The sequence below is a fragment of the Jaculus jaculus genome, chromosome 11 (genome assembly GCF_020740685.1).
Source record: "Jaculus jaculus isolate mJacJac1 chromosome 11, mJacJac1.mat.Y.cur, whole genome shotgun sequence".
In the NCBI taxonomy this organism is placed as follows: Eukaryota; Metazoa; Chordata; class Mammalia; order Rodentia; family Dipodidae; genus Jaculus; species Jaculus jaculus.
This window is the reverse complement of record NC_059112.1, coordinates 65,002,817-65,015,108: the sequence shown is the minus strand read 5'-3', so window position 1 is coordinate 65,015,108 and position 12,292 is coordinate 65,002,817. Positions and strand designations below refer to the sequence as shown.

Below are 12,292 nucleotides of genomic sequence, written 5' to 3'. Positions count from 1 at the left end.
GAGCTCTAAAACTAACTTTTGAAAGCAGGATTTCACTCTTAACCAAAACTCACCTGGAACTCACTTCATAGCACAGACTGGCCTCAAAACTGATCCTCCTAGTTCGTTTGTTTCTTTTGAGGTAGGGTCTCACTCTAGCCCAGGCTGACCTGGAATTCATTATGTAGTCTCAGGGTGTCCTTGAATTTGGCAGCAATCCATCTGTCTCTGCCTCCTAAGTGCTGGGATTAAAGGTATGAGCCACCACACCTGGATTTGTTTTTGTTTTTAAATTTAGTTAATTATTTTTTTGCTTCTTCAAGGTAGGGTTGCACTCTGGCCCATGCTGACCTGGAATTCACTGTGTAGAGTCAGGGTGGCCTTGAACTCACAGCAATCTTACCTCTGCTGGGATTAAAGGTGTGTATCACTACATTCAACCTAAGACACTTTTAATAAACACATTAAAATATTTTATTATTTATTTGAGAGAAGCAGAAAGTGGGTGTACCAAGACCTCTAGCCACTGCAAATGATCTCCAGATGCATGTGCTACTTTGTGTATCTGGCTTTTTTTTTTTTTTTTTTTTCAAGGTAGGGTCTCACTCTGGTCCAGGCTGACCTGGAATTAACTGTAGTCTCAGGGTGGCCTTGAACTCATGGTGATCCTCCTACCTCTGCCTTCCGAGTGCTGGGATTAAAGACGTGCGCCACCACGCCTGGCTTGCATCCAGCTTTTATTGTGGGTCTTTTGGCTTTGCCAGCAAGTGCCTTAACCGCCAAGCAATCTCTCCAGCCTTAATATACACTTTCAAACTACTATGGGGCATTCTAATTTCAAAGGAGTACAGGACCTATTTCAGCTCCAAAACTACTATTCAGTTAGTAGCCAACTTTGTTCATACCCTATGAATTCTGTTCTGAAGTGTGAGAGAGAACACAGGTTCTGCACGATTGCTCATGTGGAAAGAGGTCACAGGTAAACTTTCAGGTCAGTCCTTGCCTTTCCACCTTATTTTTGAGGCAGGGTTTCCCTTACTGTATATAATCCTTTATATGTCTGGTTTGTTCAAAGAGGTGCTTACATATATGTTGGCTTGAATCTCTGGTGAAAACTTGTATAAAATCACTTCCAAACCATGTGCAAAGGCTGTGTATTAAATAGGAATTTAGTGTTTAGTCCCGTGTCCCAGTGTACATGCATGCATTCCAAAATTTGAAAGTAATGCCAAACACAGTCCCAAATTTTAGGAATAAATATCTCCTGACTGAACTTTAAAAGTTTGGCTTTAATAGAAAGCTTTTTTTCTGCTGAGTTATGGTTTCACTAAAAAGGCCAAGCTGGCTTGAAACTTGCAATTCTACCTACTTCAGCTTCCTGAGTGCTGAGATTTGACATGTACCATAACACTCTTGGTAGAAATTTAATTTTAGACTTACAGAAAGCTTGCAAAGATGCTGTATATCCTCCCATGTTTCCCAAACATTCACATTTTACTGCTCTTGCTTTACCCTCCTGTGTGTATGTGACGTCTTCTCTGATCCCATAGTCATGTCCCTTAATCTGCAAGGGTTCAGTGGATATCCCATAAAAACAAGGCTGTGCTTACACATAGATTTCACAGTAGGATGAAGTGTGACACTTAACATTGGCCAGTCCAATCTACTATTAGCCTTATTTAACCATAACCAATTTTCTATATTGCTCCATTTTCTAGCCCAGGATCCCATATAGAATCACATGTTCCTCAGACCTTGCTTTCATGATTTGATGAAGAGTTGTTTTTATTTGCTTGTATTTTGCTGCTGTTTGGCTGTTTTTTACTTATTTAGGGACAGGGGTTTGCAGTGCAGCCCAGGTTGGCCTCAAACTCATGATGCCCCATCTCTAAAATGCTGGTATTATAGGTGTGTGCCCCCATTCTCAGTTCTTTTCTTTCTTTCTTTTAATATTTTTACTGGGCTGGAGAGATGGCTTAGTGGTTAAGGCGTGTGCCTGTGAAGCTAAGGGACCCAGGTTTGGTTCCCCAGTACCTATGAAGCCGGATGCACAAGGTGGCAGGCACATGCATTTGGAGTTTGCAGTGGCTAAAGCTGGCACCCATTCACACCCAGCTACTGTTGCTTTTATAATAATGACACCTGAGCAGGTAATTTAAGCTCATATAAATATTGTTAGAAATTCTACCTGCCAATTAAAAAAAATTTACTTATTTATTTGCAGGGAGAAAGAATCTGAATGAATGAATATGGGTGTACCAGGGCCTTGAGGCACTGTAAACACACACCAGATGCATGTACCACTTTGTAGGTTCGTCTTTAGGTGCGTACTGGGGAATTGAATCCAGGTTATTAGGCTTTGCAAGCAAACGCCTTAACTGCTGAGCCTTCTTTCCAGCCCCTAACCTGCCAGTTTTCTCATCCATTGATGATCTTTTTCTTCCCTGAAACTACTGGAGTAAATGTTTTCTAGCTCAATTTGGTATGCACACCTGTAATCCCAGCAGTGGGAAGGCTGGGGCAAGAGAATTGAGTTTAAATTCATGCCAGTATTGAGTTATAATCCATTACTATTATAATTTTGTTATTCAAAGTATTCTAGATGTGCCCAGTAGGAGGCTCTTTAAAATTATTTCTGTGTTCTTGAAGGTGGTGATAGTTTCTCCTTCTTTCCCCTGCCCCACCCCTTTTTCTTGTTATATAACCCTAGTTGGCCTTAAACTTGCAGCAGTTCTTCTGCCTCCAAGTGCCAGGATTACAGGCGTGTGCCACCACACACCCATAAAATGAAAAGGTTAGATTTTTTTTTCCCTTGTGTGCAGTTTTAAAGATTCATACCACCTGGCCAGGAGAAGGGAAACTGTTTTCTTCAGTATGCCAACAAATAATCCCCCCATCCCTGCTCATGCAAGGAACTATAATTAAACTCTAGGTCACAAAGCAACCCCATCCCCATGAAAGTAGGAGAGGACTAATTGGGAACAAAGGAGGTTCAGCAGGAGTGGGAAGGGGATGCAAGAGGGTACTAGGGGAGTGAATACGATCAAAATGATTGCACAGCTGTATGAAATTGTCAAAAAATATTTTAAAAATATGTAATGCTTGCCTTGGTGTATAACTGAAAACTCTTGTGAACATCAACATTGGCCTTAGAGGGGACAAGGTGACTTTAAAGGCCAAACTATCTCCACAGCAGATGTATAGGGTTTCTCATGGCTGCCGCTTCCACAACTGTCTTATGGCTCAGGACAATCCTCCCCAAACAAGATCAGTTCTTATCCTGTTGCAATCTCACTGGGAGCCTTGCGTTTGCAACACGAGTCTGTAATAAGTACCTTTGCCACTAGGGGCCACTGTTAGGCTATGGGTGATGGGCAGTCTCCAAGTTTTCATGTGACCCACAGCATTCTGAACACAGTAAGGAACTGTTCCCAAAGAAACACTAGTCTGTCTGTCTGTCTGTCTGTCTGTCTCTCTCTCTCTCTCTCTCTCTCTCTCTTTCTCTCTTTCTCCTCTCCCTCCCCCCTTTCTCTCATTTCTCATTCTTAGTTATTTGAGGTAGGGTCTCACTGTAGCACAAGCTGATCTGGAATCCACTATGTAGTGTCAGGCTGGCCTCAAATTCACAGTGATCCTCCTACCTCTGCCTCCCAAGTGCTTGGATTAAAGATGCCTGCTACCACACCCGACAAACAAACTCCAGAGCCTGCACAACTTTGTGCATCTGACTTTACCTGGGTACTGGGGAATTGAACTTGTGTCCTTTGGCTTTGCAGCCAAGTCCATTGAGCCATTTCTCCACCCCTGGACTTAAACTCTTTTTTTTTTTTTTTTTAGTGAAAATAAGCTTTATTACATCAAGTAATAAACACAAAGATGCAAACAATTTTAGTCACTTTCTTCCAGATGTTTTGATCAACTTACAATAAACATAGAACTGAAATCTACACTCTTAGTATGAAAATCTTCAGGGTGCATGTTAGGTTTGGTACATTACTCTTCGTATTTATAACTTGTGCATCTTTAAGATTGACTTCAAGACGGGCGTGGTGGCGCATGCCTTTAATCCCAGCACTTGGGAGGTAGAGGTAGGGGGATCGCCATGAGTTCGAGGCCACCCTGAGACTCCATAGTGAATTACAGGTCAGCCTGGGCTAGAGTGAGACCTTACCTCGAAAAACCAAAAAAAAAAAAAAAAAAAAAAAGATTGACTTCAAAGCACTCAGTCATGCACATGCTTAAGCAAAGCTCAGTTGAGCAGGATCTACGGTGTGGCAGGTGAGCCAGCTAGGAGTGAAGCGTGCCAGTAGTGTGCACAACAAGTCCTCAGAGTCAGAAAAGCAAGGACAAGAAAAGGAGCAGACAAATTCAGGTAATGCAAATGTGTTCAAAAGAAGGTTAAAGGACGACTCTGGCTTTAGGACAGTTTGCTGTAAAGTAATGTCACATGCATCTTTTTTTTAAAAAAAATTTATTAACATTTTCCATGATTATAAAATATATCCCATGGTAATTCCCTCCCTACCCACCCCCACACTTTCCCATTTGAAATTCCATTCTCCATCATATTACCTCCCCATTACACTCATTGTAATTACATATATACAATATCAACCTATAAATATCCTCCTCCCTTCCTTTCTCTACCCTTTATGTCCCTTTTTACCTTACTGGCCTCTGCTACTAAATATTTTCATTCTCACGCAGAAGCCCAATCATATGTAGCTAAGATCCACATATGAGAGAGAACATGTGGCGCTTGGCTTTCTGGGCCTCGGTTACCTCACTTAGTATAATACTTTCCAGGTCCATCCATTTTTCTGCAAATTTCGTAACTTCATTTTTCTTTACCGCTGAGTAGAACTCCATTGTATAAATGTGCCACGTCTTCATTATCCACTCATCTGTTGAGGGACATCTAGGCTGGTTCCATTTCCCAGCTATTATAAATTGAGCAGCAATAAACATGGTTGAGCATGTACTTCTAAGGAAATGAGATGAGTCCTTTGGACATATGCCTAGGAGTGCTATAGCTGGGTCATATGGTAGATCAATCTTTAGCTGTTTTAGGAACCTCCACACTGTTTTCCACAATGGCTGGACCAGATTGCCTCCCACCAGCAGTGTAAAATGGTTCCTTTTTTTCCACATCCCTGCCAACATTTATGATCATTTGTTTTCATGATGGTGGCCAATCTGACAAGAGTGAGATGGAATCTCAATGTAGTTTTAATCTGCATTTCCCTGATGACTACTGACGTAGAACAGTTTTTTAGATGTTTATATGCCATTCGTATTTCTTCCTTTGAGAATTCTCTATTTAGCTCCATAGGCCATTTTTTGATTGGCTTGTATGATTCCTTATTATTTAACTTTTTGAGGTCTTTGTATATCCTAGATATTAATCCTCTATCAGATATATAGCTGGCGAATTCTGTAGGTTGCCTCTTTGCTTTTTTCACTGTGTCCTTTGCAGTGCAAAATCTTTGTAATTTCATGAGGTCCCAGGGATTAATCTGTGGTTTTATTATCTATGCAATTGGGGTTGTATTCAGAAAGTCTTTGCCAAGACCAATATGTTGAAGGGTTTCCCCTACTTTTTCCTCTATCAGTTTCAGAGTTTCAGGTCTGCTGTTAAGGTCTTTAATCCATTTGGACTTAATTCTTTTGCATGTCGAGAGAGAAGAATCTATTTTCATCCTTCTGCAGATATCCAGTTTTCAAAACACCATTTGATGAAGAGGATGTCTCTTCTCCAATGAGTATTTTTGGCATTTTTATCGAATATCAGGTGGGTATAGCTACTTGGGCTTACATCTGGGTCCTTTATTCTGTTCCACTGATCTACACGTCTGTTTTTGTGCCAGTACCATGCTGTTTTTGTTACTATGGCTCTGTAGTATAGGTAAAAATCAGGTATGGTGATACCACCAGCCTCATTTTTGTTGCTCAGTATTATTTTATTTTATTTTTTTATTCATTTTTTATTTTTTCATTCTAAAATATTTTTATTTGCAAGGGAAGATGAAAGAGATAGAGAGATACATAGATAGATAGAATAAAAAGAGAGGGAGAAAGGAGAATATGAATGGGTACAACAGGGCCTCTTGCCCCTTGCAAACAAACTCCAGATACATGTACCACTTTGTACATCTGGCTTTACATGGGTACTGGGAAATTGAATCCAGGCTGGCAGGCTTTGCAAAAGAAGCACCTTTAACTGATAAGCCATCTCCCCAGACCCCATGAATACACTTTAAATAGCTGCATCCAGTTATTCAGTATTATTTTAGATATTCAAGTTTTTTTGTGATTCCAAATGAATTTTTGGATCGTTTTTTCTATTTCCATGAAGAAAGCCTTTGGAATTTTGATAGGGATTACATTAAATGTGTAGATTGCTTTAGTTAAGATTGCCATTTTCACAATATTGATTCTTCCAATCCAGGAACAAGGGATGTTTCTCCACTTTCTAGTGTCTTCTACAATTTCTCGCTTGAGTGTTTTAAAGTTCTCATTGTAGAGATTCTTTACTTCCTTGGTTAGGATTATTCCAAGGTACTTTATTTTTTTTGATGCAACTGTGAATGGGAGTGACTCTCTGATTTCATCCTATGTGTGTTTGTTGTTAGCATATATGAAGGCTACTCATTTCTATGTATTCATTTTGTATCCTGCTACATTGCTATAGGTTTGATCAGCTCTAACAGTTTGCTAGTAGAGTCTTTAGGGTCGTTTATGTATAGAATCATGTCATCTACAAATAATGATAACTTGATCTCTTCCTTTCCAATTTGTATCCCTTTTATGTGTGTCTCATGCCTTATTGCTATGGCTAAGACTTCCAAAATTATATTAAATAAAAGTGGGGACAGTGGACAGCCTTGTCTTGTTCCTGATTTTAGTGGAAAAGCTTCCAGTTTTTCCCCATTTAGTAATATGTTGGCAGTAGGCTTATCATAAATAGCCTTTATTATATTGAGATATGTTCCTTCTATTCCCAGTATCTGTAGGACTTTTATCATGAAGGGATGTTGGATTTTGTCAAATGCTTTCTCTGCGTCTAATGAGATGATCATGCGATTTTTGTCCTTCAACCCGTTTATGTAATGTATTACATTTATAGATTTGCGTATGTTGAACCATCCCTGCATCTCTGGGATAAAGCCTACTTGGTCAGGATGAATGATCTTTTTGATATATTCTTGTATTCTGTTTGCCAATATTTTGTTGAGAATTTTTGCATCTATGTTCATGAGGGAGATTGGTCTGTAATTTTCTTTTTTTGTTCTATCTTTGCCTGGTTTTGGTATCAGGGTGATGCTGGCCTCATAGAAGGAGTTTGGTGAATTCCTTCTTTTTCTATTTCCTGGAAAAGCTTAAGAAGCAATGGTGTTACCTCTTCCTTAAAAGTCTGGTAAAATTCAGCCGTGAGTCCATCTGGGCCTGGGCTTTTTTTAGTTGGGAGATTATTGATAACTGTTCGGATCTCCATGTTTGTTATAGGTTTATTTAAGTGATTGATCTCATTTTGATTTAATTTAGGTAGGTCATATAGATCAAGGAAATCATCCATTTCTTTCAGATTTTCATACTTTGTGGAGTGTATGCTTTTATAGTATGTCCCTATGATTTTTTGAATTTCTCTGGAATCTGTTGTGATGTTACCTTGTTCATCTCTGATTTTATTAATTTGTGTCTCTTCTATCTTTCTTTGGGTCAGATTTGCTAAGGGTTTATCAATCTTGTTTATCCTTTCAAAGAACCAACTCTTTGTTTCATTAATTCTTTGGATTGTTCTTTTTGTTTCTATTTCATTAATTTCTGCCCTAATCTTTATTATTTCTTCCCATCTACTGATATTTGGTTTGCCTTGCCTTCTTTTTCAAGGCTTTAAGGCGAAGCATTAGGTCGTTTACTTGCGACCTTTCTAATTTCTTAATATAGGCACTCAAGGCTATAAATTTACCTCTTAGAACTGCCTTCATTGTGTCCCAGAGATTTTGGTATGTTGTGTTCTCATTATCATTTGACTCTATAAATTTTTTGATTTCCTTTTTGATTTCTTCATTGACCCACTCATCATTTAGTAGTGTATTGTTTAGTTTCCATGATTTTGTGTATGCTCTATAGCCCCTCTGCTACTGACTTGTAGTTTAATTCCATTGTGGTCAGATAGAATGCAAGGAATTATTTCTATTTTCCTGAATTTGTTCAGATTTGCTTTGTGTCCTAATATATGGTCTATTTTAGAGAATGTTCCATGTGCTGCTGAAAAGAATGTATATTCTGCAGCCTTTGGATGAAATGTCCTGTACATATCTGTTAAGTCCATTCCTTCTATGACCTCATTTAGTCCAGATGCCTCTCTGTTTATTTTTTCCTGGGATGACCTGTCAATTGATGAGAGTGGGGTGTTAAAGTCTCCCACCACCACTGTGTTTGGTGTTATCTGTGACCTTAGTTCTAATAGTGTTTGTTTGATGAACTTGGGAGCCCCCATGTTAGGTGCATATATGTTTAGGATTGTAATGTCCTCCTGTTGGAGTGTGCCCTTAATCAGTATAAAGTGACTTTCCTTATCTTTCTTGACTAATGTTGGACTATAGTCTTCCCTGTCCAATATTAGGATAGCAACCCCTGCTTGTTTTCTAGGCCCATTTGCTTGAATCACCATCTTCCAACCTTTCAACTTAAGGTGAAGTCTCTCCTTTGTAGAAAGGTGAGTTTCTTGGACACAACAAATTGTAGGATCCTGCTTTTTAACCCAGTCTGTGAATCTGTGTCTTTTCGTTGGGCATTGAGGCCGTTGATATTAAGAGATATTATTGAAAGGTGTGTATTTATGTTTGCCTTTTTTTTTTTTTTTTTTTTGATGGTTCTGGTTCTACCTGTGCTCTCTTGCGTTAACTAGTATTTGAGTATTGCTTGTTTTTTCTAGGTTCCTTATATGGGTGCTTTTCCTTTTCTTCAGCATGGAGAATTCTATCAAGTATTTTCTGTAGAGCTGGTTTTGTCTTCAAATACTCCTTTAACCTGCTTTTGTCATGGAATGTCCTTATTTCTCTGTCTAATTGAATGGATAACTTTGCAGGATAAAGTAACCTTGGTTGACAGTTGTTATCTTTCAAAACTTGGAATATATCACCCCAAGCCCTTCTGGCTTTAAAAGTTTGTGTTGAATAATCTGCTGTAATCCTGATGGGCTTACTTTTGTAGGTAACTTTATTTTTCTTTCTAACTGCTTTCAATATTTTTTCTTTGGTGTGTGTGTTTGGAAGTTTGATTAAAATATGGCGAGGAGAGGTTCTTTCCAGGTTTTGTCTGGCTGGGGTTCTAAAGGCTTCCTGTATCTGTATTGGCACCTCTTTCCCAATTTGGGGGAAATTTTCTTCTATGATTTTGTTGAAGACACCTATTATGCCTTTTGAGTGAAATTCTTCTCCTTCTACTATGCCCTGAATTCTAATATTTGATCTTTTCATAGTGTCCCGAATATCTTGAAATTCCCACTCATACTTTTCTATAAGTTTGTCTTTCTCTTTGTTGGACTGTCTTAGATCTGCCACCTGGTCTTCTAACTTAGATATTCTGTCCTCTCCTTCATCCATTCTACTGGTGAGATTTTCTACAGAGTTTTTTATTTCATTAACTGTGTTCTTCATTGCTAGTAATTCTGACTGTTTTTTCTTTATTATTTCTATTTCCTTATTTATGTCTTGCATTGCCTTCTTTATTTCATGAAATTAGTGTCCTGCATCTTCTTCGATTCCTTTGATTTCCTCTTTAAGTTCCTCTTTGACTCCTTTGATTTGTTTTCTGACCTCTTTGAACATATTTACAATCATTCTTTTGAAATCTTTTTCAGGCATTTCCTCTAACTCGTCCTCACTGGAGGTCATTTCTGATGCATTAATACTTTTAGGTGGATTTATATCGTCTTGCTTTTTAGTGTTTCTTGTGTTATAATGTATATATTTTTGCATCTTGGATTAAATTAATGCTTGGATTTTCTAGCTAGCTGGGTATTCTTAGCTGTATCAATTGATTTGATGTTATATACTTTCAGGGTAGGAGCTTAAGGTGTTAGATGTGGCTCTTAAGACTCCTAGAGTATCTACAAAGGTGTTCCTAGGGGTTGAGTTTCCCTGCTATGAGAGTATTCAAGTAGGCTGAGTTGAATAAAACACAGGTAGATTCTAAAAGTTAACTAAACACTGTCCCCATTCAGTCAAAAACAGCCCCAAGTATGTATACCAGAGTAGTTATTATAACAACCAGATCCTCTGTCAACATAAACGTTAAGATTTCTGGTCTGTTGAGGGATTCCAGTCAGCTTGTGACCACGTGAGACTCTTCTCTGGTGCAAACCCAGTTACCTTGGATAAGTTTGGTCTCAGTCAAATTGCTGCCTGGGTCGTCGGGCTTCTGTTCTGATTTCTTGAGCTGGGCACTGGCTTTTCCTGCGGGGCAAACCAAGCCTGGCAACTGTGGCCCTGCAGATCAGCACCCCCGCTGCTGGAACTGCTTCTGCTTCTGGGTCTGCTGTTGTTGCCGCTCCTGGGTCTGCTGCTGCTGGAGCCGTTGGTACTGGTTCCGGAGCTGCTGATGTTGCTGCCGAACTCTGCTCCTGCTTGGGTCCTGCTGTCGGCTCAAATTGGCATGACCGGGTCCCGGGATGCTGCTCTGTTCGCTGGAGCTGGGCTCAGGCGGTGGGGGAGGGGAGGGAGCCGCAGCTGCTCTGGTTCTCTCGCTGTTCCGCATGTTCTTCTACCTCGCGTTCTGCTCCTCCTCCGCTCTCCCTTCACGGTTCCTGAGCTGCGGAGAGCGCGGTGTGAGGGGAAGCTCCCGTTCCTGTCTTTTCCTGCAGCTGGAGCTGAACCTGGCGGCTCTCTTGTCCGCCCTGCCGCTTCTGCAGTTGGCGGAGTTGGTGGACCCGCTTTTGCCCCCCTGTGCGGGCTCTGGATGCTCTGGATCTCTCCTACTTCTCCACTGCCGCTTCAGTTTCCTATACACCTCACTTTTTAGTAAAAGTGTGTATTTTGCTGAGGTTTTTTTGGTCTTTTTTCCCTTCAGGCTGCTTTGGTGTGGTACCTACGCCGCCATCTTAACCGGAAGTCACCGTCACATGCATCTTTAAGTCAATGCTAAAAATAATAAAATGTTAAAAACCTTGGGTCATCCTAATGACTTAAAATGCAAATTTTACTGCAAGGTCTTTTCCCAATCTTTGAGGGTTTAGGTATAGAGCTTAGTGAACCATGGTTGAAAAAACTAAACTTACCATTTTGAAAACAAAGAGTTTTGTCTCAACAGGAGAGATGAACTGTAACCTCCCATCTTATAGAAAGACAGGACCTTGAGATCTAATGAGACTAGGATCTGGCATTGCATCCTGTCTCAGCCAAGCACTCCAGAACCTGCCCTTAGGCGTGGAGGATGCCTCGTTTGTGCCACTCCATGGCTCTCTTGCTCCCTGCAAATGTGGGTCTGATCTCCTTTCCCAGTTCTTCAATGATGGCGAGCAGCTCGGCATATTTGCTCTGAGGCACCTGGCTGTTCCAGGTCCCCTGGGTATAGCCTAGCGATGGTGGCCCATAGTCACTACAGCTGACGGTACTGTGAGGATGTCGCCATGCTAGTAGAAGGTGAGTGGACGCTTCCTGCGGCGTTGAGGGCAGTGGCGGGCATGTGTGCAGTCCAGTTTGGCTCGTAAGACATCCCCTGAGCGCAGGCCAAGTGCCCCAGCAGTTTTTGTTGTTGACAGCTCCGGCCACAAGGGCAAATATGGCAGTCTCTCACCCTGACACCCCCACAGTATATCACCCATACAGGCGGGCGCATGGCGCAGGGGCGGCCGCAAATTTTCTGTATCTAAAGGTACATGGCTTTGCTAAATTCTACTGGCCTAATAATGATAGCAACTCCGGTTTATATATAAGCACTATGTGCCCAGTGTCATTCTGCTTCACAAATAGTTAACTACATTTTCCCTGTGGAGGGTAAAGAAGGTGGCTGATCCAGGAATAAAACCCAGCTGTTGCAGTCCACTGTATTATCTAAGTCCCATTTTAATCTGCCTTTTCATATCTAAGCCTAGGCTCTTTAGACTCTTCATAAACTATCCAAATAATGAGATTTTGAATCATCAGAGGTCATTTAGAGCTCAGCAGTGGGTGCTGCTCAGCATTTGAGTGCCACAGGGAACTAGTACAGTGGAGCCATGTGGATGCTCACACAGGTCCGCCTGTGCTCTAGTTGCAAGGGAGTCAGGTCCTGAATGTTGTTGCCCTTTGATACCTGAGGATACCTG

The 12,292-nt window shown here is 40.7% G+C and overlaps 1 pseudogene; it reads right to left on the bottom strand.

Moving 5' to 3' along the window:
* Nucleotides 1-11,354: 11,354 nt before the first annotated feature.
* LOC101593371 lies at nucleotides 11,355-11,700 on the bottom strand (annotated as a pseudogene).
* Nucleotides 11,701-12,292: the final 592 nt, after the last annotated feature.